Here is a 24,643-nt window from a genome sequence, read left to right on the forward strand (position 1 = left end):
TGTCAGTGGGCATTTATTATAAAATGGGTATGAAATGCCTTGTTTGGGATTCTCAGCAATGTGAGGGATCTGAGCTGAGGGAGTTGGGAAGCGGTTTGGTGTGAAACACCCAACGAGCATCATAGACCCAAAATACAGTTTGCATGGACCCAAAAAAAGGCATTCCACTCAGGAAGACTTCATTTCTTATTTGATAACAGGCCTAGAATATCCAATCTTTTGGCATTTATTGTGTCAGAAGTTGTACCAAAAAGCACATGCATGGCTAAAATGTTGACTCTCAGTCCTCTCTTTTTGTAGGCATGGGGATGCTGGCAGCAGTAGATGCCTTCTGCTTTCCACTCATGTTCTGCCATGGCCTGCTGATCCAGTTCAAGCACTCGTCTGTCTGGCTGATGTGTGAATAACAAGGTAATCAATTAAATCAATTGTTTTCTTCTTGGGCATTTGCTATGTGGAATTTGGTCAGGGTATAAACAGCTGGTTTATAGTGGCAGAAATCCATGTAGAGTGTGGAAAGAAGTGTGAACATTTTCAAGTGTGCCTGTATAACTTTAACTAATTCCATTAATGGATGCTGCACCAGAGACAAGTTCTCAGTGTGTTGATTTGTGTCCGGAGATATATGAAGAGGATACTGATCTTGATGCTTTGGATCTTTGCTTTGGATCAGAGTCGTCATCAGTGTAGTTCTATTGGAGGCAGAGTGACTTTGAGTCTTTGGTTGAGCTTTTGGTACGGATTTTGAGGAGATTCATTGCCCTGCACATCAGAAATGTCCCATTCTTTGTACTTTCTTGGGCCTTACACACTTTATGGACCACGTCATTGCTCTTATTCCAAGGTGCCTCAGCCATCAGAAAGGAATGTGAGGAGCTGTTAGAGGTGCACTAAGCCAGCAGACCATTACTGCAGCATGGGACACCTCTGCTGATGTAATGGTATTCATGAAAGAACCAAAGCACAAAGAAAGGGACTCTAATAAATACCTGAACTTCAGAAGGCATAATATCACAGCAGGTCATTGTTGTAAATTATTTAAGCGCAGTGTTTGCTATGCACTCCTACCATTTCTCAGGTGAGGATTTATTACCTTTTAATTCATTTAAATATCTAAAATTTATTTGATTTGGGAGGAGAAGGCAGACAGGAAGGCAAGAGAAATGGCTTTTCTCCCTTTATGGGAAATCTAAGTAATGGGATTGGTATTCACTTCCAGCCAGGGGACTCGAGTGAGATGTCTGCAGATCATTTATTGTGAGGGTCTTTGGCATAACAAAGACTCTGGTGTGAAAATATTCCATCCTGGAACAGGAGCTGGAATAATCTGCATTTCACCCTATGGCTGCCACGGTACAGGCAGGTTTTTAAACTCTTCTAAGAACTTTTTTGGTGAAGTCACAGAAATTCTGAGCCTTTAATTAAACCCCAGTGTTAATTCTCACCCAGATTCAGAGTAGCCTCGGGTCATTTTATCATACCGCATACATGAAAAATACTGAAAGGAACATGTAGTCACTGTAATGTGGTTTAATAAATCCAGTTTGGGACTTTGTGCAGATTAATTTTATTGGGCTCTTTTGTGGGGATGAATTTTTAAGGATGGGGAGCGAAAATTCCAAAAGGCAAATTTCAAGTTAAAAAAACCAAACCTATTTTTTCCTTAATGTCGTGTGTTGAGGGGGTGGTTTACAGCCCTAGGAAACATAACCTCGTGCAAAATTTAGCCACCTAATCTGCCCATTCTTTGTCGGGCAGGATGGTAAGGCTAAAATACATTCTGCAGAGGATAACTTATTCAACAGAGCTTAATCCTCCCCATATATCATCAAATGACTTGATACTTGCATACATTTTTCCATTATTTGACCAGCTTTTACAGTGCTGGAAATGCAATGCTTGGGCTGCTAAGCCTCTTTTCCTCTGTGCTGCTACAAACTGGCTTTGCTGCTTGCAATGTTTTGTGCCAAGTGAGGGGTGTTTTTGCTTTTAGTCACTGTTTGCTTCAAAGCAACATCAGCAGATTCTGGTGGGGATGCAACAGCATTTGCTCACCTGGAGGGTAACTTTTCAGAGCTAGAAAGCTGAGCTAGGAAAAGGAGTTAGGGAAGATCCCTAATCACAGAGGTGACAGGCAGAGCAGCCACCAGTGCATATAGTGGACGAGGGGGCCATTGGGTTTGACTTGATGAATGCCATCACTACAAGGACATGATAAAGCACCTAAAAGGCAGGATGTGTAAGACTGCCTAATCTCTAGTTTTATATAATTGTACCATGACAAATGGAGGCATTAGGCTTGATAAGGTTTTAATAAAAATGCAAATACAGGAATCCTGCTCTGGAAATGCACAGGCAGTGAGTATGAGCCAGAAGTAAGCTGTTAGAAGTAAAATAAACTGTTTCATCTGTGATGATGATGAATATGAGCATAGCGGAGACACGAGCTGCTCTCGATGATCCTTCCAACTTGGAATATTTTATGGTTCAATGGTAATACACACATATATGTGTGTCTGCGTGTCTATGGACGCACATACAAATATTTTCTCCCAATGATTTTTGCTGGCCCTGATGCTGAACTGTGACAGCAACAGCTCATTAGTGTGATCTGCATTACTACTGCAAACCACGTTTTGATTCCTCCTTTTGGTTCGTGTTGTGTTGTTTCTGCACCAAATAATCTTTGTGTTCCTAGTTGCCAGATCAGCAATGATGTGCCTTATACTGTTTGCTCTGAGTATCCCAAGTTCTCCAGTTGCAGGTGATGAGTGAATCTGTGCATAGAGGAATACAATGAGAGGGGTAGAAGTTGTGCTGCAGAGCTGTCAATGGATTAATACTTGTAAGAACCAGATGAGAATTGGGCATTTATCCTCATGGGAGGAGGAGAGTATTTCTGCAGTAGTATGAATTTCTGCAGTGGTAATTAGTAGATGATATCCGTTCTAAAGGACTCCGTCCTGTTAATGATGAGGGTGCATCATCCCATTGCCAGAGGTCACAATACAAGAATCTCTTTTAATAGGAAAAATAAATGCCTACTGCTGTTGTTTATATTTATTTGCCGAATGTTATGAAACAGAGCTTGATGAGAGCCTGCTAAGATGATGTCAAGTTGTAAATGATTAAGGCGAGTGGTGTAATCAAGGGTCTGGAAGGCAGTATGCATAATAAAGAGAATTAAAAAGCTTATAAAGCCAAAGCAACTCTATCAATAAATCATTAAACACTTAAGACTATTCTGTAGGTGAAAAAAAAACCCCACCACATTGTGGAATTCCCCATGGAGATGATTTTATTACTGTTTTGTGTGATTAAAACGAATCCTTTTGCTTCACAATACAGACTAAGATAATGCAACGCATAAGGCTGATAATTAGCACAGACCATCTGGAGGAAGGTAAGGCTTCTTTTAATAAGAGGCTGGAACCAATTGTAAAATAGCAGGAATTTCACTTCAAGTGGTGAAATGCTGAAGTGAGCAACTGGAGGAATTGAATTAATGTAATGATGCAAGGCTTTCCTTAGCAGGGAGTGATGTATGTGACGTCCTGTTGCTCGGGATGAATTTTTAATGGAGTGCTGAGTACTCTCAGATCTCTTCACAACACATGAGGGTTTTTTCTTATTCGTGTTTATATTAAGATTCAGCATAGGCTGAGGTAACAAATGAAGCTTGTGTTGTAATGGCCCCAGGTTTATGTATTTACATGTTCTACTTAGTTATTGGAGAAAACTCGGTTTGTTAGGCTTTATTTGCTTCAGATATTAGTCTTGCATCTCTTCTCTCACCTTCCCCTACCTAAGGCTGTCCTAATGATACCACTTGCAAGGATTACAGCATAAAAGCAACAAAATAAAGTCATGTGAGTGTTTAATGGAGTGCCATTTTATTAAGTTCTTTTGCCTTATGAGGTTGAAGGTTTACAATTCCACAGTGGCTAATTTTAGAGAGGAACAAACATCTTAAATGGGGTTGTTGATTTTGGATGCCTGGCTGTGATAGTTCATGGGCTGCCTTTTCTGAAGGGAGGGCTTAGAATGGAAGCTACTGTGAATATTCAGTGTCCTTTTGAGAGCACTGATGAGCAGATAAGGCCTCTTTTACAAGTGGAGCTATCAGACTTCTGGTATATGCAATCTTGCTTTGAGACCATTCTAATCTTCCTAGGAAAGGCTCTTGGCATTGACCTGATGTTATTCTTGCTTAAAAAATCTACGCTGTGCCTTAAAGTGACTGTAGAAATCAACAGTAGAGGTACAGATAAGAAGTAGCATGACCGACCGTAATGGCTGGATCAGTCCAATTAATTTGCAAGCTCTAATTAAAGCACAAGGGACAGGATGGAGCCTCCATGACAGCGTTATTTATGTTTCTGCCACTGTAGCTTTCTGTCAGCAAGAGAAATTGGCTTTCTGGCTCTCTGTCTTCAATGAACTTTGGTAATTTGCATACAGAGCCTTTGAATTTTCTTAATTAATATGTATTCATTAACCATCACTTCTAGGATCAGGCTTTGAAGTCTGGGTGGCAGAAGCCTCAGGCTTCAGACTGGACACTTCTGTAGCATGTTCACATCCCAATCACAGCAGGAAATGCTTAAGTTTAGTTTAATTTTCCCAGTTGTTTTCATTTACATGTGCTAAGCTGATGGATACTTTTGTATTTTTCCTGTTTTGACCTGAAAATATTGATGGTTAACCATGGAGTTTGTTTCCGCTTTCCATATACTAACAGCCAAGTTTTTGCTCCTGATGTTGACAGAAGAGATTGAGTTATTTTCCTTTGGAATGGATTTTGTTGACAGGATGGATTTAGGCTGTTGACAAAACACATTCTGTTAGCATGGTGGCCTAAAGCTTTGATGAAATATGCTTTATTGGCAGGATGGATTGAGATTGCAGTGACAAAATGCAAACAGCCTAATCCATTCCGTTGATAAAACACATTCATCTAACTATCAGATCCATCCAGTTGACAAACCTATTTCTGTTCGAAAGTGAAAAGCATTTTTTTGAGGAGAAGAAATGAATTCCCATGGATCTGGCTGAGAAGCTGTAGTAGAGATGTGGACCTCTACAAGAAAAGCATTAAAAATGACAGGGAAGATAACTGCAGAAGGAAATATCTCCCATCCCCACAGTGTGATGCAGCCCTATGTTGAATCTGTGCACTACATGAGTGCTCTGTAAGTCCTCTGTAAGACGCCCTACAGCATCCCACAGGACATTGAAGGGAAGCCTATAAGCTGCATTCAGAGCTGAATGCGGCCCTGCTCATTGAATTAATTTCTTTTCTGGGTACTGAAAATCAGTGTATGAATAGTTAGATTGGGCAGTGGAACCTGAATCACCTGTTGGTTGAAGAAGATGGGTTTTGCTGTGGGGTATCTCTGTGCCATTGGTCTTCATTGCTCTGTCTGAATGCTTTCCCCTCATCCTTGCTGACATTTCTGCCTATCTGTGAGGAGTACCTCTTTCTTCTAGGTGGTCCCATTAGTTCCTGCAGTTTATTTACACCAGGAGTTTGTCCATTTTCTGCGTCAGTCTCAGTTTATTTCCCTAAAGGTTTACTCAGATCCTTTTGTTAAGGGGTGAGAGAGATTGAACAAATGACTGCAAAATTCGGGGCTGTTTCTTCAGGCATTCATGTTGCAGAGGCTTGCACTCAACTGTATGGTATCAGAAATCAGTGGTGCCCTCCCCTGCATGCATAGCATCCATTTCTGATGCATAGGAGGGGCACAGTCTGGCCACACGTCCTTCCTTGCTGTGATACTGGATGTAGCAATTTGACCATTCTGACATTTAAAGTAATCAGAAATGGAGTACTTCCCCACGCAGTCAATGAGATCGTGTTCTTTGTGTGTCAGAGGACATAGGAATCAATATATTAATACCACTCTGCAGCGTTTTGACATTTGGAGTTGCTCAGTTTACAGTTTCTATTTAAAAGTATTAGATTTGATCAGTCAGATGAGAGATGCAGAAATTAACATTCCTCCCCCAAACATCATCTCATACCAAGGGAGAAGGGGAAAAATGAGTGTTGCTTATAGCCCCCCACCTGAATCAGTTTACTGCCTTAAGGCTGGTCGAATCAAAGCATTTTATGTTGGTAGGGCTCAAGTGTGAGCAACTTCCCAAGCTGGGATGAACCAGGGAGAGGTTTCCTCATTAGCTGTCTTGCTCTTGGTCCCAGTGGTTTCCTGTGTGACACTCACGTCAAGCAAGGCACGATGTCCCAGAGATCTGCTCTAATTAAAGTTCATCCATGCCAACCATACATTAAGGATGAGCTAAAGGCATTGGCAGGATTTTTCCGCCAGAGTATTACTTTGAAACCTCCTACCTGGGCACTCTCTGACTGCAAGGAGGAATGCTGACATATGGGATGTTTCCTTTGATTTCTGAGCCCAAAATACGGATGTGGCAGCTCTCATAGGCACCTGTGTTAAATGAGAAGGAATCGTGATGTCTCAGCATGACTAACATCTTGTGAGCAGCAACAGTATTTTGCTTCTGTTCCTTGGGGGTAGCGTGTACGTGAGGTTGTGTATGAGAAGAACAATCTGTTCACTGAAGATGCAGAAATACTCCCCATGGCTTTAAAGGCTGCGTTATTTCTGTAATGACCTTTTGCAACACAAGTGTGTGTATGTGAAAGGATAAATAGAATGAAATGAATGCCTCTGTTGTAGTTAACCAAGTCCCTGGAAAAGGTCTGTGGGCAATGGGAAGGGATCGGAGTGTTCAGAGCTGTAGGAAACACTTTGGTGCCAATCTTGCTGCCAGTCAGCAAGACAGAAGGAAAAGGGAAAATGAGCCATAAATGCTTTCCTGAATTGTTCTGTGCTCACGTTGTGCCTGAAGGCAGGGTCTGACTCTGTGTGTGGAGAGCCTCAAAGCTCTGTCTGGTTTCCAGCATCCTTCCCAGGTGACTCTCTGCTATAATAAGTCTCCATTGATGGGCAGGCTGCATTTCTTTCCATTTCATCCCATGATTTCTAGCTGAAATTTCTTTTCTTCTATTGTTTCCTGAGTCCTGGCAGCGTGGTGAGGTACTGTGCATCATCCTCCTGTGTCTGCTCTTCCTCTGGTGTCAGGATGGGTTTACCTGACCTGTGTGAAATGGTGTTTGTTCTACCATCCTAATTAATTATGCTGACACGGCTGGTGAAGAGGATGCCAAGCACTGTACCATTAGCATTCAGAAGCATTTTCTCAGGATGAAAAAGGGCAGAGTAGAGAAACAAAAGAAAGCAGAAAGATAATGAGGGAGCCTGTGACCTTTCTGAGGTCTCATTCCCAGAGACTCATGCATTATTTCAGTGGCTGTGCAATTATCTTGTGTCATTACTGTACATGTAGGCAAACCCTTCCAGGGAGGCCTTGCAGAACTGAATGGAAAATGACAACATTTCAGGGGCTGGGAAGAGCCGTATCTTTCTAAAAGATAATTCAGAGCCCCCGTAATTGCTGGGGCAACACCTTGGTCTCAAAGGGCCGATAGGAGCAGATTTTCTCTGGATTGCCAGGCAACCTGTTTTGTAAATGAGAAAGTAACAGACAGACCTGTGGACTTGTCTGAAATGAAGCTGTCGAGAGAATGGAGAAGAGATTTCAAACAACTTGAAGTTATCTTCCCAGCGTTCCATCTCTCCAGAAATGGCATTTGGAGTCTCTTTGCCAGAAAATCCTATTTCTGAAGTGTTGTCCATGGTTATTGGCTCTTCTAACTCCACTTGTAACCCCGTGCTTGTTTCCACTGAGGCTGTTTTGCAGATGATGCTACTTGCCCTGAGGGCTTTGCTGTGCAGATATTGGTGTATGGCTGCGTGCAACAGCTCAGTGCAAGGAAGTGGAAGCAATCCAGTAGCTCTGTATGCAGCATTTATTGTTGTATGCTCTAAGACAGAATCATTTGCGTATGAGATGCAACAAGGGCCATGGAATAGCACACACTGACTGTAACCATCGTTGCTGAAGAAGTTAAAACACCAATTGATTTATGACTGTTATTTTCCTTGATTAAAGGAGATGACGTCGGTTCCGGAGGATGCTGCTGTTCAACAGCTTTCCTTCCTCAAACGTAATGAAACAGCATCAATTTTGCAAAGCGAGAACAGGCGTCCTTATGAAACTGCCAGACTTGCAGGATTCTGACCTGAGAATTGTGAAAATTACTGTTGTAGAGCAAAAAAAACCCACAGTTTTTAAACATATTATCCACCTGTAATAGGCGATGTGCTAGACTGCTGTTGTATTCTGGGAGAGAATGGAACAAAACTTTTGCTCTTGCATAGAGTCCAAATTCATGCTGGATTTAGGGTGAATTCATGTGAGTGCTGTGCTTCCTTGATATTCCATTTGATTTGACACATCTGGAAGCTGAGCATTGGCTGCTCTGAAGGTGATCAAATGAACCTCTGCTCTGAGGATGCCAGGATTATATGTGCAGCACCATGCGCTGCCTTGAGAGTAAAGTAGCACCAAACCCATCCAGCTCAGACACGTCGTTACTCTGATGTTTGTGACTGCAGAATTCTTGGGTTGAAAGGAATTTGGGGTTTCTGAGTGTTGGGAGGGAGGTGGTGATGGCAGGAGCACCAGCAGCATCTGGTCACATCGTCCCAGTGCCAACCAAGGGTAAGACATCAGGTTGGGAAGGATACAGAGTTAAAGGGTTGACCTCAAATTTCAGATCCCCAACTGCAGTTTGCTATTGAATTTTAATACGTATCTATTTCTAGCTCCTCTCCCTCCTTTCCCAGATAATGAAGAAAACTTGGCTATGAGTTTTACATAGCGATTGCATTTGTTCTGCGGTTACCTTTTGTAACTGGTGCTGTAGTTACCACAGCAACAGTAAAATGGCTTAGTTGTAATAGGAAAACTTTCTTTACAGAAGCAAATCTGATAAGATGTCATGAACTGTCTTGAAGAAATATGTATGTTCCAATAAAAATCACTGAATGTTTCTGGGGTTACTGTAGCAATACATTAATGATTCTATAGTTAAGATCTTGTCGGTAACTCCCTTATAAATCTGCCATGAAACCAGCCTGAAATGTTGCATTGCCAGCTCTCAAGTTGAGAATGATTAAAAACTGTCTTTCCAAAACAAATTGATCGAATTGAGTGCAAAAATAAGCAGCCTCTGTTACCTCCCCCTGTATCTGCATATACAGAGACACCTGGGAGAGGTGAGAGACTGATGACAAAATGAAGATTTGAGGACGGTGTCTTTGCAGTTCATGTCTCAGAAGTAAAGTTTAGGAAGGAATGAAGAAGGATGTTTGTCCTCCTGAGGTTTCCAGCGTGTTCGTCCTTTCAGCAGTAAGCCGAGCAGAGCAGTGCTGCTGTTATTTCTATTATACAGATGATATGTGGGCGCATCACCTGCAGATTTTTCTTTTTATCTCCCAATAATTGGTTCATGCTGAGAATATGGGGAGTTTATATCCCCTTCAGTCTCCTCGGCCCATCACCTTCGCAGAGGAAGCAATACACAATTGCATTTTTATGCCGTTATGGAGGGGGAGGAAGGCTGAGGTTATTCTGCCATGGAGATGGCTCCGTTCAGAGCATTTTACCAGGCTTAGAGTTTTTCTGCCACTTCAGTATGTGCTCCCATGTGGTTATCACAGCTCTGTCATGAACACAGGAAATTAATCTATGTATTTCCATCCGAAGATGAGCACTACGGAAAGAAATTAAATTAAACCCCTGTTGTGAGAGACACATGTTGGTGTTTCTCAGGAGAGGAGATGAGATGCTCTGCCTATGAGAAACCTTCATGGGTCCATCCTGTTCGCTGCTTGATCTTCTCTTCTGGAAAAGAAATTGTTCCAAATATCCAGCCTGAACCTCCTTTGGTGAAACTTAAGTTCATCACTTCTCAGCCCTTTGGAGCAGAGGCCGACCCAAACTCACCAGCACCACTTTACAGGGTGCTGTAGGAATCCTGGTGCAAGAGCAGGAAGAGCCACTGGGGTATGATCTACTGACAGCTGATATATGACAACATGCCCAAAGAGCTGTACTGAAGGAGAGACTTTGGCTGGTGACAGATGGCAGAATACTGACCACAGCAACTGGGAAAGCCCTGAGGATGCGTGGTGACCCACATGATGTGTTTCTGTGGTCTGAACTGTGAGCAGAGGATAATTCGTCAGCATACTTCTACTCCTTGACAGCTACTATGAGGACTCTGTCAAGGAGGATTTCAGCTTACGGGCACAGAGATGGCATTCATTCATTCAAGGGCACATCGGTTAGGATTTTCTTGTTGTGCTATAGGAGCTGTAAAATGTGTATCTGGATGAGTCGTATCAGTTTTGCTGTCAATGTAATCAACTATATTTTTCTGGCTAGACTATAACTGATGAGTATTTATGTAACCTAACTGAATTATCTATAGCCCAGGCTTTTTAACTAGTTATTATAATCCAGTTTTGTCTGATTACCGGTTAGTGGCCATAATTTAATCTGTTTTTAAAAAAACCCTTTTTTTCCTGTTTTAAAGTGCACAACACAAGATGAAAATTTAGGCTCTTTTTTCACTGTACTTTTCCTTCAGGCGGAGACTTTTCAAGCAACCTCAGAATAGCTTTTAGTGCAGGGACTCGTTTGAATGCTGAAAATGAAATATAATTTATTTCATTGGGTTGGTGCGAATGGAGTGTAGTCCTTCAATGGCAGCTGGCTGAATTGCACCGCTGTGGAAGAGATGGTGTAGAGCAGCACCTAGATTAAAGATGAAGACTTCTTTGATTTCTGTGACAAGGACGTGATTCTGGCATTCAGTTTCATCAAAGAAAATTAGATCAGCTGAATTTACGAGATTTTTAGAGTCACTTTTATAAATCCCCAGTTTTACAGCTGGGAGGTTCATTTTTGTTCCCATGAAATCTGCCTTAGTGGCTGGAACTTGGTACCAAGAGCAAACACTCTCACATACTCACACTTCTATATATAACACCTTAATAACTCTTCTCCCTTGATTTGGGGTCACTTTGCTCTGTGTTCCAGTGTTGATAGCCAGGCATGGTACATTAAAGATATTGCATGGACACTTTGTGTGTCCTTTGCTATCTTTCATCTTCTTGCTGATTAATTAAGGCTTCTCTCAGCAGTGTACATACTAAAACCAACAACTTGCTATACTTTGCCCGATCCTGTTAGCATCTCCTAATTAGAAAGTGTGATCACAAATTGCTACCAACCTCAAACCCAAGTGTTTGATATAATATTGATTTCCCTTATAATTCACTGGAGGGGTGTAATCCATCACTGCTTTGGCTTCAATAGCCTCATTCCCAATCTTCTTACCTGGGATAGTGCATCTCCAGGAAGGTGTGTCAGGGTCTCACCATCAGTGGGTAGAACAAGGTTTGCTCACCATTTCTTAAGCATAAGGATGACAGATATTTGTGGCCTTCCCATCACACAGCAGGATTTCTTTTATTAAGAGCACTCACATCTTAGAGAAACTCCATTTTTTTCTCTGGGAGCTTGGAGGACATTTGCAAGAAGAAAAGTAGATGGCAACCCAATGCGTTGTAATGTAAATATTTTGAGGTAAATAGCCTGTTTTCTTAAATGCCATCAAAGTGTTTGTTGCATCAACAAATCCTCAGGAGTTTTCATTTTTCATATACATTTTAATACATGTAAAACAAGCATAAATTTGCAGTTAGAGAGGCACTCCCACAGCACCAGGGCTCCTATGCTCTGTAATTGTCTCCCCTTCTAAATGACAAGTGTGAAATCTGTAGCTCTCTCCTAAATTATAGCTTGCAGATTATTCTGTACATTTGCTCACGTATCTGTAATTCTTCTTCTTTCCATAGAGAAAAAAAAATAGTCTTTTTCCTTCATCTTCACAATTTCTCTGTGCGCTGAAAACGATGTGTTCCTTTTACAGCAATATCATACCCAGCAAAATACCTTTAGAGCAAAAGGTAGAAAGGAGAGAAAGAGAATGAGCAATTATAAGTTGATTTAGATTGTGATGTCAGAGGTGTAACTGTCCTGGTTGTTCTTTAGGCAGATGATTTTTATTTCTACAGATAACCCCATCCCTTTCCCATCAAACAGCTCTTAGCATTCGTCTTGATGCAAACGGTGCCACTGTTGGATTCCTTGATACTCAGGATGTGACACACAGGTGATAGAGATGTTACCGTGTCCATCCGTCACTCTCCCTTACAGGGATGAGGAGATGACAAATGGAATCTACCCGCAGTTGTTTATTGTTCATCTCCCTGTTTTCTGCCACTCTTGATTCATGCTCGTTTTGATTTCTGTTTTGTGCACCTGTGAGTAATTGCTCCTCCAGGCAGTTTTCTTTCTAAGCCACGTGAGACCAACATCTTAGTTCTCACATTTGCAGCTTTCCTGGATCCCTTTTACTTTCTGCCCTTTAGGAGTATTTGCATGTTCATTGAGATAAAAACTTTGGTAGGAATGACTGGAGAATGCTCTGATTCTTTGGAAAGGACACGTAGACAGAATCTGGAGTGCTCTGATTGTGCTTCTCATGCCATCAAGAAGGACGCAAGTACCCACACAGCTGTGTTTTTAAATGATGCTTTTAATTGCTTTTCTCTTAGCATCTCTTTCCCTTCCTTACAAAAGCTTTGTGCTTGACTTTGACTGGTCACAAGGATGAGATGTGGACAGATCTGATCACTACGCAGCTCAGGGGCTCCCAGCAAACCCCACAGCTCCTGCAGGCATCACACCATGACACGATGCAAACATGTTCTGCCCTGGTGAACTGGGAAGCATGAGTGCCCATAGACAAAGATAGAGCTTGGATGTGGCACAGGAGAGCGCTTACTGACCGCTTCCCATGGAGTGCAGAGATTGCTTGGACAGTAATGGTGTTTGCTATTAAAATGAGCAGTCTGGAATGGAGTTATTACTGTCCAGACATAGATGAGGAGAAAATTGCAGGCTCTCTTCTGCCTAGGAATGGGGCATAGTTAAAATGGCTTTAGGAAACTGAGAAGAGATTGGGAATAACGTCCTGAACATGAGTAAGGTCCGGCAGAAAAGATGACTGTGCTACATAGTTTAGTGTATGAGCCACCCACAGCTGACTTTGTCCAGGTGATCCTCATAACTTCTTTTTTTTCTCGTCGGGGTCTAATTTCAGCCAGGCAGCACCTCACAGCTCCACCATAGATCAAGATGCTCTGCTGTTCCTATATTTCATGGTGTCAGGACAATGACAGCCGCAGTCCGCAGAGCTGTCACTGGAGCCGCTGCCGTCAGCCTGCATTCTGCAAGGTTGTGCTCTGCCTTAAATTAGCATCACGTTCTGGTGGTGCCCAGCGCTCAGAATTTTCCTGTTATCTAAGTGATCTCTGCGTGGCTTTTTTTACCTCATCCATCATGCTGTCACTGCTCCGCTTTTGCTTCTGCCATAAAACCGTATTTGCTTTACTCTGTGTTTTGTTTGTTTGCTTTAAATGTGGGATTTCTTTTGTCACTTTTTTTTTCCCCCTGTAGTAATTCAGTCTCTTCTTCAGATCTTAAGGGTTTATTGAGATCCACAGCTTCAAATAGAATTTAATGCCTGTAAGTTAGAATAGAACTGTAGAACAGAATAATCTAATCCTTAGAGTTGGAAGGAACCTCTGCAGGCCATTTAGTCCAACTCCCCTGCAGTGAACATGGGCATCCACAGCTCAGTCAGGTTGCCCAGAGCCTGGTCCAGCCTGGCCTTGAAAATCTCCAGGGATGGAGCTTCCATCACATCTCTGAGCCTGTTCCAGTGCCTCACCACTCTCACTGCAAAAGGCTTTTTCCTTATGTCCAACCTAAATCTCCCCTTGTTAAGACAGTAATCATTTGTGCTTGTTGTGTCCACACAGTCCTTGCAAAGAGCCTGTCCCCTTCTTTTCTGTAGTTTCCCTTTAGATACTGAAAAGCTCCCAAAAGCTTCTGAAACATGACAGATTTTATAATAGAGATATCAGTGTGGATGCATCATTGTGTTTTCTCCCTGTGGCAGAACTTGCTCAGGCCTCCAATCTTGTGGATCAGCTTTATCTAAGGGTTGGCTGAATTAATCAATGCTAAAGGTGCATGCAGGATGGGCATCTGCAGGTTGGCAGCAATGTTTCACTGCTTCCAGTTCCTCAAACCATCAGTTTATATTTGATCTCTAAGGAAATGATGGAGTAATGCCCCAGGACGTGTGTATTTCTCCTCCAGCCTCCACCTTGTATTAAGCTTATTTAACAAATACATTATTGCTGGTGTCTGCAATACTTCATTTGGAACTTCACAGTGCCTGAGGTACAGCAATAACTGTGTTGGTTAACTTAATTAGTCATACAGGTTCAGATTCAATTATGCTGTTTGTTTCAGAGTTGGAAAGGATTTTGCTGGCTAATTGTTGACTTTTTCACATAACTGCCTGTCTGTTTAGACTTCCTCTAGCAGAAGGAAGCATAGAATTACATAATTGTAGAGATTGGAAGGGACCTGTGGTGATCATCAAATCCATCCCCCCTCTAAAGCAGGCTCCCTGCAGTAGGTTTGTCCAGTTCTGTGTGCTGTAATGACAATGGCTTTGCTTACCTGCTTATTCACCATGCAAGAATGCTCATAGATAAAGTTGTTCTTTTTTCGGGGAGTTTTTGGTCTGCCTGCTTGGTCTGATGGTGTGAAGAGTCTTGGTTTGTACAGGACTCTGGGAGGTGACACTTTCAGGCCATATATATTGTAATGTAGAGCCATGCACAGGGCAAACATTGCTGAGCATGAGCCAGCAGTGCACCCAGATGGCCAAGAGGACCAATGGCATCATGGCTTGTATCAGCAACAGTGCAGCCAGCAGGAGCAGGGGGGCAGCATGTTTTTACTGTATGAATTTCACTCAAGAAACAGTGAAAATGTAAGGAAAAAAACCAAAGTAGAGCTACCACCAACAGCGAGGCTGGGCTTATGGGGAAAAGAAGAATCTGTCTTACAACGTTATTATTGCTATTGATCACATTTATGAAGATGACATAAAGTTGCAAACAGTTATAATGTAAAAAAAGGCAGTTGGAGCCACGCAGAAATCTGTCTTGCATGTGACAACTTCATTACTGCAAAGGACTCACATTGCAGTGGGGAAATACAGTGCCTGTAAGTTACTTTGAAACAAGACATAGTAGCCAGCGTGTTACTATATGCAATTTATTTCTTATGAGACTCAATAGTTATTATTAGTCGTTGGTAAAATGTACAGACAGAAGGGAATGAAGGGATACGTCTGAGCTGCTCCTGCTTGTTTCAGCCCTTAAAATCACTTTGTACATCTGGTAGTGCTTGAGTTAGTAGGGATGGCACCAGCGGTTGATGACAAAATGTTATCTAGTATCTTTAGGGCCTTCTGGATTAACATAAAATTTACATAAATTTGCATAACTTTTCAGCCTGGGCTCAGTTGACAAGCTGGAAGATGAAAATGTTTTTTTTTCATGGGTGCTTTCTAAAACAAACCTTCATCCAGGGCATTTAAAGAACAAGTGTGTAGAATAGGAGCTCCAGCCCCTGGCTAAGACATAAAATCCAGCCTGCATCCCCCTCTGCTCAGTGTATCAGTGCTTCCTTCTGTAGGAGGAGGACGTGAGTATAAAACCATTGATGGTTTTGAGGTCCTTTGCTGTTTAATGTGCTATGGAGCTATGTCAGGCATTCCCTAACGTTTTCAAAACCTGCCTTGCAGAATAAGACGTAGAGGGCCATGAAATCCTTATTATTCACTTGAATGCTGAATTGCGTTGCAGCCGAACATTGTTTCCTACTGCTCGCTATCAGAGGGAACATTCTGTTGCAACTACTCCATAATCGTTCTACTAATGTACAGTTTATTAAACTCCTGCTGCTTTCTCGACTGGTTTATCTTCTAAAAATATTCTGATTAATAAAACGGGTGTCAGATGTAGCTATTTTCGCATATTTTTCTCCATAGAATTAGACCACACTGAACAGTAATTTGATTTTGTTTTCCTTCTGATGTTAAGCAGTATCAATCAACTGATGGGGTATTAGAAACACAAATTCAATGCAGGTTGGCAGTGATTAGAGCTCAGGTGTTAAGAGCCCTGTTGTGCAATGGATTGGTAACAAATTGCAAGCAATCAAAGAGACAAAGGCCCTTTTCTCAGGTTTTCATCTTATAAAATCTGAAAGCAAACATGACTGGGACAGTGACATCCCATCTGAGTGAATGCTTACTATGTGTTTGACACTCCCTCTGTAGCTCCAAGTGGATACAGTGCAGGTTGGTGTGTCTGTCCTTTGTTCATCTCCAAGTCTTATAATGGCACCAGTCTGGAACGCTATAAATCAAAGGAGGATCAAGCGTTATACTCAAAGAAATAAGGTGCTAAATTAATGTATTAAAAAAAGTCAATTGACTGAGCTGAAATTATTCTCCAGGTTTAATTTGTTATTTTTTTCCTGTGGTATTCAGTGGTCATTCGCCGTTCTGAACAGTCCTGCAGGTGTTACATCATCCCTCTGCCATTTCTTACCATGCATATGACATCTTTCTACTGAAAATAATAAGTGTGAAGATGAAATATCTCCCTTGTAGACATGGGCAGTTTTCTGGACAGGTGAGCAATAACTGGGACACATCTTCCACTCCTTTCTTTCAGGACGGGCAGTGTTTCCTTCTGATGGGACAGCACTGACCTCACGCCATTCTTTTCATTTCGGTGTAAGTAATCCATAGCAATATGTGATACTTTCTCTCCCAAACAACAAAAATCTTTAGAGTTGAGGCTGGCCTGTCACGCAGAACAGAAACACCGTGTAACTAAATGATCACAGAACAAAAGAATTTGAGAAAGAGCAGAATATGTACATGGTCCAGACGTGAATTCCATGTAACATGCAGAGAAATGAGGCTGGTCCATCTTGTGTGCAATTTCTGACAAGCGCAGTCAAACAGAAGGCTCAGCAAATACTGTAGTCTCTTTGCTTGGAGCTGCTTTCCACTTAATAGTTGTAATCTTTTCTCCAAATGGAGGGTTGCTGCCTGCTCTTCACTTGCTGATAGGCCTAATTCACTCTGAGTGCCCACAGGGATATTATATTTCATCCCGGCTTTTGACATTTTATATTTTAATTAAGCTTACCCGGTAGGAAAGAGGATGCTAACAACTAGGTTTGCCTCAACTCACACAACGTGATGCCTGGAATGAATTCTGCTGCCTGTGTCCCTTCCCACACCGTGTGCTTTTGCTGTGTTGTATCTTTGGAGAGGCTGTGTGCCATCCTTAAAGCGAGGCTTAATTCCCAGTTTATGATTATTGCAGCTTTGCTGTGACATTTGTGTAGTCCTACCATCACGTTTTCCCTGGAGATAGAACGGTCTGTTTACTTTAGAGGAGGGAGAACACGTAATCCAAGTTAGGGGAATACAAAGAACTTTCTTGCTTTACAGGAAGAATGCCTTTAGAAGCAGCAGGTTGCTGAGTGATGTGATGGATACCCCATCCTAACAAACATTCAAGGTGAGGCTCAATCAGGATCTGAACAACCTGATCGAGCTCTGGACATCCCTGTTCATTGCAGGGGAATTCAACTGGATGACCCCTTCCAACTCTACTGATATGATTTGTGATAGTGGGCATGGTTATGCTCGTTACTACAACGTGGCTGTTATGATGATGGTTAATGGGTATTCCAATGGGCTCACTTGTTAGCTGGACATTCTGTACTTTATGCAGGATATCTAAAAGGGTGAAGGGCATTGCCATTCACAAAGGCTGCTTCTGCCTGCTTAAGTGGTATCCTCAAAAGACACAATCAGGGCAGCGTGAGGCTGGAGTTGCTGAGCACTGTGTCTTTTCCCTGACCTCTTGATCTTGTTTTTCTGGTGTTGAGCTACTTTGTCTTTCATTTCTTTGACCTGAAACATTCAGGTCACAGATGTTTGGAGAGTGATGAACAGAAGTTGCCCAAATGCACAGTCCTATTTCCAATACCACACAGTGTGACAGGCTGATTTAGATGTCCAGGTCAGGCAATTCTTTTCAGTTGGCTGCCTCAACCATCCTGGGTGCAGTTATCTTCTATATTAAGGCTTCATCCTGCGAGGTGCTAGGCACTGTTTCTCATTTTAACTGGACTGGAGAAGGCTGTGAGGGCATTGATACATTAGTCACCGATCAGTGAAGCACACATTTGTTGTTATTGGGACACCAAGGTGCCAGCATCCCTCTGCCTCATCCAGGACAGTGTGTTTAATACAGTCAAATATATTACGATGTGCCCAGGAAAAAAACCTGCAGGACAGATCACCTTGTGTGGACTGAAAAAGGAGACTCTGAAAATGCCTTGAAAGTTTAAGATGAAAAACAGAACAAGAAGGGAAACAAACAACCAAACCATAAACCAAACAAAAAAAGCCAAAGAAGTAGAAGAGCACATTCTCAGCTACAAAACACTCTTTTTCAACACAGTCACCATTGTTAGACAGAACGAAAAAAACAAATGGAATAATAGCTTATAATGAAAGTTTAAAAAGGAGAGGGGGAGAGGGAGCAGAGAAAAATTAGGTTATAATATTGAATGCGCTTTGTATAAAAATGGATTTAAAAATCATTAGAGTAGAAGAAATCTCTTTAGCATTGTGCCTTTATTAAAGCTTGTAAAGTGATTTGAGATTACTTGGAGGAAGGAACTCTGGAAGTGAAACTTGTCACTGCACAGTGAAATTAAATCCCTTTCTCCTCTTTAAAGTCTGAAACCTACATGCAATGCAGAGGATTTCATCTCCGCTTCTCAAATGTCAAGAATTAGCTTTTATCTGAGCAACCTGTTTATCAGAAGAATCCAGAAGTTCAAATGAAGATAACTGAAGGCAATTGAAGGGTTGAAAGAGGCTCACAAATATATTTCTGTCATGGCTTTATTCTCTGGAAATAAGCAGCCCCGCTATCCTTAGCAGTGTATAAATATAAAGTCAGGCATGCCCTGAAGCGAGCAGGAAGCGATCAGTTTAACACCATCATTAATACTCTGACCAGCAGCAGGATGGCAGGATCCAAATCTGTATTACAAGTCTGTGCAGTCCTCCTAACCCAATCCTGCAGGCATGTGTGAGACTCAGCTTTAAACTGCACCTTCCCAGAGCTTAGCAAGAGAATCTGGGTCCAGATTCCCAGCCACGTTCCTACTTAGTGTGTGAGATTATCTTCCTCAGAACCTGAAGTCATAGAATCACAGGATGGTTTGGGTTGGACGGGGCATCAAAGATCACCTGGTTCCAGCCCCACTGCAGTGGGGCATGATGATGATTATGAAATGAGGATGAATCCTCCTCTACACATAGTAGGGGTTTTTTATGAGGAGGAGGAGGAACTATAACCAGAAGTCGGAAAGTCTTTCCTTGCTCTAACCATCAGTTTGCTAACTATCCTGGCTTGAGCATTCTATTGTCTCCTTATGTTAATCACAGGCTTCTTGAGACAACCCAGATATGATAGGTGCCCTGTTACTCCTCTGCAGTACTTTATGCAAAAAAAAAACATATCTTGGTGAACTCTGATCTTAAAAGTTGACAGCAGAATCCAGAAAATTACATGTTTAGGGGAAGATTAGAGAGTTTTATATTAGGGGCTGCCATAAAGAAAAGCATGGAAGAAAGCCAGGGGGTGGGCAGGAGTAGAATCAGTAATGCAACAGCATTGAAATGCATTTTGGTGTTGCCATTGGCATTGCATTGCTCGCCTCCTTGAATTTTTGGGGTGGAATGGCAGGTTTTGCTGTGCTCAGTATGCAAAGCCAACTGACGAGGAGATGGGGATTGCTCACGGAGGTGGAAGCTGTCCAACATTATTTATAGCACGTAGCAAAGCCTGCTTGTGGCAGGAAGAAATGCCTGTTGTTCGAGGGACTAGGAAGGAGCTGAAGAGTAGAGTCTTGGGGTTCGTGGTGTGCGAGTCTGGAGAACCCACTGATTTATATTACTATTTCTATATGCCTTGACTGGTTCATATTCATTGTGTTGGGATCTGAGGTTCTGAAGTGAAAATGTGAGAATACTGTGCTGACAATGACATGGCAGCAGTTGGCTGTAGGTGGGAGATAGGTTGAAAGAAATCAGTGAGCATTCAGCATTTCAGTGTTATAAGTGCTATAAGTGACAGGACTAATTATGATCTTAATTACAGTGGTGTAATTCTGGAAAAATGGATTAAGGCATTAAAGTTAGACAAATGTAACAGCTATTAAATGACTGAGATAAGAATCGGGCTATCATTTTATCTCTATGTATGCAAGAAATCTGAAGACTTCTGTAGCTTTAAACCAACAGTTGAGATATTAGTTTCTCCTAGATATTTTTCTTAAAACAGGCTAAGAAATGTAAGCCAATAACCTTCAAGTGGCTGTCACTAGGGAATGAACAATATTCTCTTCTAGCACCCAAGCATGGAGCAATGGTAATATATTTTCCAAGCAAACACAGACACTGTAATCTCATTACTGCGTTAAGTATAGTAATTGTTTGGTGTAGTATAACTACGTTCCTTTTCCCTCACGAGCTTGTTCCCCCATCATGACATTAATCCTTGTTTTGTGCAAAGTATAACTCTCATGGCTTGCCTGCAGTGATCCTGCCAACGTGGCTCTAATAGCAGTGTGGCACTTTGTCATCAAGCTACCATCATTTGGATAATCCATTGCTGCAATGCATCATTTATGTGCTATTGTTTTGATGATGTATGAAAGTAATGCATCATCTCAGGACTTCCAGCTGAAATATCCCAGAGGCTGTCATGCTTTGTTTAAAAAAAAATAATGAAAGAGTTCTTTAGAAACGCAGAAAAGAGATTAGTTATTTATGGGAGCTGCAAAGAAGGGGGTGTTAGGAGGGAAGTGGATGGAGGAGAGAGAGTGTGATAGAGTTGCTTTGATTTCCAGGGGTACCTAAATCAATAGGAGCTGCAGGTGTTTATTGAATCCTAGCATTAGGAAAGGGGATTTCTGTATTTCTAACTGTGTGCTTTCAGCCTAGTGCCCCTTCTCCCTTCTTTGTAACTGCAGTAAGAGTGGTGAAAGCACTATTTGGACAAGGTTTCCACTGAGCTCAGCTCTGCTTCAGGATTAGGTGGAAAGAGCTGAGTTCCATGGATAATAAGCTGTGAAAAATCTCACTTGGACTTTAAATCAGCACTTCATGATTTGGGCCTGCATTTCATTTGGTTAAGGTATTCATATTAATTTATGTATTTTGATTCACTAAATCTATTTTCCTTTGAGTTGTTAATTCTGATATCATGGAGATTCTGAGTATGAGGTTGGGTAGGAAGGACTTGTTGGTTTTCCACTTCATTACAGCAAACTGGGGAGCTTTCCATCGCAACATGAGGAGGTGGTACACATGAGATGAAGGTATGTGCTCTCTCGGTTGCCCTATAGGGCACCACATACACAGGATGAATGCTCTCATCACCACCCAGGCTGGCTTTGTGTAAGAGCTTTCCTGCAGAACTCACTGCAGCTTCTGAGTGTGTTCTGCTGATGACTGGGGCAGAGTTAACATAGCATGTCTGAAGGGTCTTCCTCCTCCCCTTCGAGGTTCAAAGGTGCTGCTGTAATGATGGAATGTTGTCTCCTATTGTTTCCTTTCCATCCTTCATCTGCTTGCTGATCTCCTCACCTGCAGCTTTCCTTTATATTCCTTGTTTTCTCTTGTCTTTTCAAACAGTGTAAACCTGAAAGCAGTGCAAGTTAATCCTCACCTTGCACGTACACCCTCTAAACAAATCCCATTTGGAACAAGCAAAGCAGTCCCTTCCTGAATGTTATCTCAGGGCTTCAGTCACTCAGTTTGGCTCCTGAATGTGATGCTGGTTCTGGTTTTGGCAGCTCAGTGGGTGTAGATTTCCGCTTACGATGATCCCTGCAAGGAGCAGTGGTTGGCACGTAGACATGCAGAGCAAGAGTAATTTTTCTGGCACCCATCTCTTCCTGATCCTTCAGGTGACACCAACACTCCCCATAGGTTCTGGAGAGTGCTGCTACAAGAAGATGCAAGGCTTATAAGAGTGAGCACAGATTTTGGACACTGTTCAAGGGTTGTGGCTTAACTGTCCTCTGAATATGCAATATGAACATGCAGAGTAAAGCTGAGGAGCAGAGTCTGACAAAAGGTGATGACTCAGTTAAATTTTCATTTCTCTAAACACAGGAATGGGCACCAAGAAGGGAGTGACTGAGCAGAAAATCGCTCTTTCTGTGGTGATTAAAGTATCTGCATTGCCTATAAAAAGGGAGACAAGTCTTTTGTTGTTTAATTTAAGAAAAAGTGAGGAAACACTTAAGGAATGGCTTAAAAAAAACAATAAGCTGAGCTGCAATCAGGCTCCTTTAATTGGATTCTTTCAGAGTAATATTTACCATTGCTAACATGTTACAGTGTAATTATGAAACCCAAGATATAAAGTGCAATTTTGGAACTGGACAGGCAATGTGTAGTTTGGGAGGAGTTAAGGGTCAGGATTGCTGTACGTGTGCATCAGCTCCATCACGTTTCTGGGTGGCCCTGGAACTGATGCCCATAAGTCCAATTTGAGCCATGTTTGAGATAACCTTGGAAAGTTGCTTGGGATTATCAGTAATAAACACAAAATAAGCCCCTCAGCCATTACAGGTCGGTCTGGGGAACTTGATGGACTTGCACTGGGCTGTCATATTTGTCTCATCTTGCTGAGTTGCACTGAGATGCAGTGAATATTAAACACTCAAACCACAGACATGTTTCAGGTTCCAAAGAGCGAAGAAAATGGGGAACTCAGAGGAGGGAAAAACCAGTTCTGTTCTTTGTTTTCTTCCTGTACCTGTTCAGCACTTTATCATTTCCAATCTCATTTCTTTCTCAGGACTGAAATCAGATTGCTTGCTCTGTATTGATAGGTGTCTTTAACATCTGCTTTCCTCTTGATTCAATTTACTAGACGTGAAGGATTGGTGTTTAACACACACATCTAGGGTTTTCTTTATCTTAATTGTTTGAGTCTCATCTAATAATGAAAGTGATGAGTAAAGAGTAAATAGGACTAAGTTTTCCTCATAAAGCACAGAATATTTCCAAAACAATTTTAAACCAAGTGGCTGGGATTGTTTCCCTTCACATCCATTCAGCAGAATACTGCTAAAGATTCTAAATGACATCTAATTTTTATTAATCCCCAGTTGGACAGCAGGGAATGAACACAAGGCTAATTAACACTGTATGAATCCATTTACCCAGAAGAATGACATCACAGAAATGAGGATAAAACACGGGGGGTCGCTTCTTTTTTAACAAATCTTTTCATGGCTCTTCCCATAAAACTTTCCATATGGATCAGATGTGGGGATTTGCCTTGAACTGGGACAGGAAGTTTCTCTGAGATGTGAATTTTAATCTGCCATGAATGAGAAGAGTCAAAGCTGGAGGATTTAAATGAAAAAGATGTGGTTACCCAATGATCTTTTCTTCCACCAAGAAAACACTGCTTTAAATAGGTGGGTTCTTTAATGACTATTTTGAATTGCTTGAAAGAGCTTCTGTGTAATGAAAGGTTTTTAATATACAGCATGAATGGCTCTGTTATCGTATGTATTTCCAATTTGGTAATTAAGCACCTGTTAAGAAAATCAAAACCTGCTCACAGTGGAAGTGTTGGTGCTTTCCTGAATACTCTTAATTTCAACAGCTTTTGGTGCTCTATTTGTGAGGAACATTGAAAGGCACTTTGTCATCTAGGAATATGTATGCAAGGGGTCCAAAGGAGAGATGAGGAATAGCAGGTAGAGGTGCCAGTTCACGAAAGCAGTGATTTAAGTTTCCAAGACTTGCTTCAAAAAGAGCAAAATATGTATATGCTAATAGAGTGAGGAAGAGAAAAATGTTTCTCTCAATGTTCCTTTCCTCTGTCCCAGCTTTATTTCTCTCCCTCTGGTTTTCATGGGTCCGATTTTCATTGCTTTGCCATAATGTCTTTACTCCATACATACCCTCCTGCCTGGTCTTTCTCACATCAGTTTCTTGTGCTTATCAGACACTTCTCCTGGGATCTGCTAATAGCTTAAGCATGAGTTATCAAGGTCAGTGTAAAAATAATGCTGCACTCTGATGTGTGTTGCTTATTTTTCCTAGTGGCACTAATGAAGGCTCACTTACAATAACACCACCTTATCTGCCTTTTGCTGACACTGTATATTTCACAGTCTGGGGTAATGTTTTTGACTTGTTCTTTATTCCCTTTACTTGAGGCTCTCTGGGTAAATCTCTCTTGCTCCATACCCGACAGGTTTCCCTTGGAGGTCCATTAGCCCTGATGACTGTTCCTTCTCTGCCCTGCTGTCCTTCAGCACAATTTCACTGCACTCTTCTGTTTACTTCCATGCTCTGAGCCTTAAAACACAAGCAAAGTACCACAGTGAAACAAAAACCCACCACCTTGGAGGTATTTCAGATGAGGATTGCTATGAAACAGAACTGGAAAGACATTCAGGGTATCTCTGGGTGTGAAGAACGCATTTAGCAAACTCTGTTTTACTCTATTTATCCCAATCAGGTTTTACATCTCACCACTAATTAGATATATTTTTTCCTCCCTGAAATTAA

At 41.7% G+C, this 24,643-nt stretch overlaps 1 long non-coding RNA gene across 1 annotated transcript in view; it reads left to right on the top strand.

Annotated features, from left to right (window-relative positions):
• Window positions 1-300: 300 nt before the first annotated feature.
• The window catches only part of LOC107323607 (uncharacterized), a 227,618-nt gene continuing 203,275 nt past the window's right edge, over window positions 301-24,643 (top strand). The window contains exon 1 of the long non-coding RNA XR_014932347.1: window positions 301-411. This is a non-coding gene — a long non-coding RNA (uncharacterized LOC107323607). The remainder of the gene's footprint in view (window positions 412-24,643) is intronic.

This window comes from Coturnix japonica, chromosome 10 (assembly GCF_054131305.1).
Source record: "Coturnix japonica strain WE chromosome 10, WE-NBRP24, whole genome shotgun sequence".
Classification (NCBI taxonomy): Eukaryota; Metazoa; Chordata; class Aves; order Galliformes; family Phasianidae; genus Coturnix; species Coturnix japonica.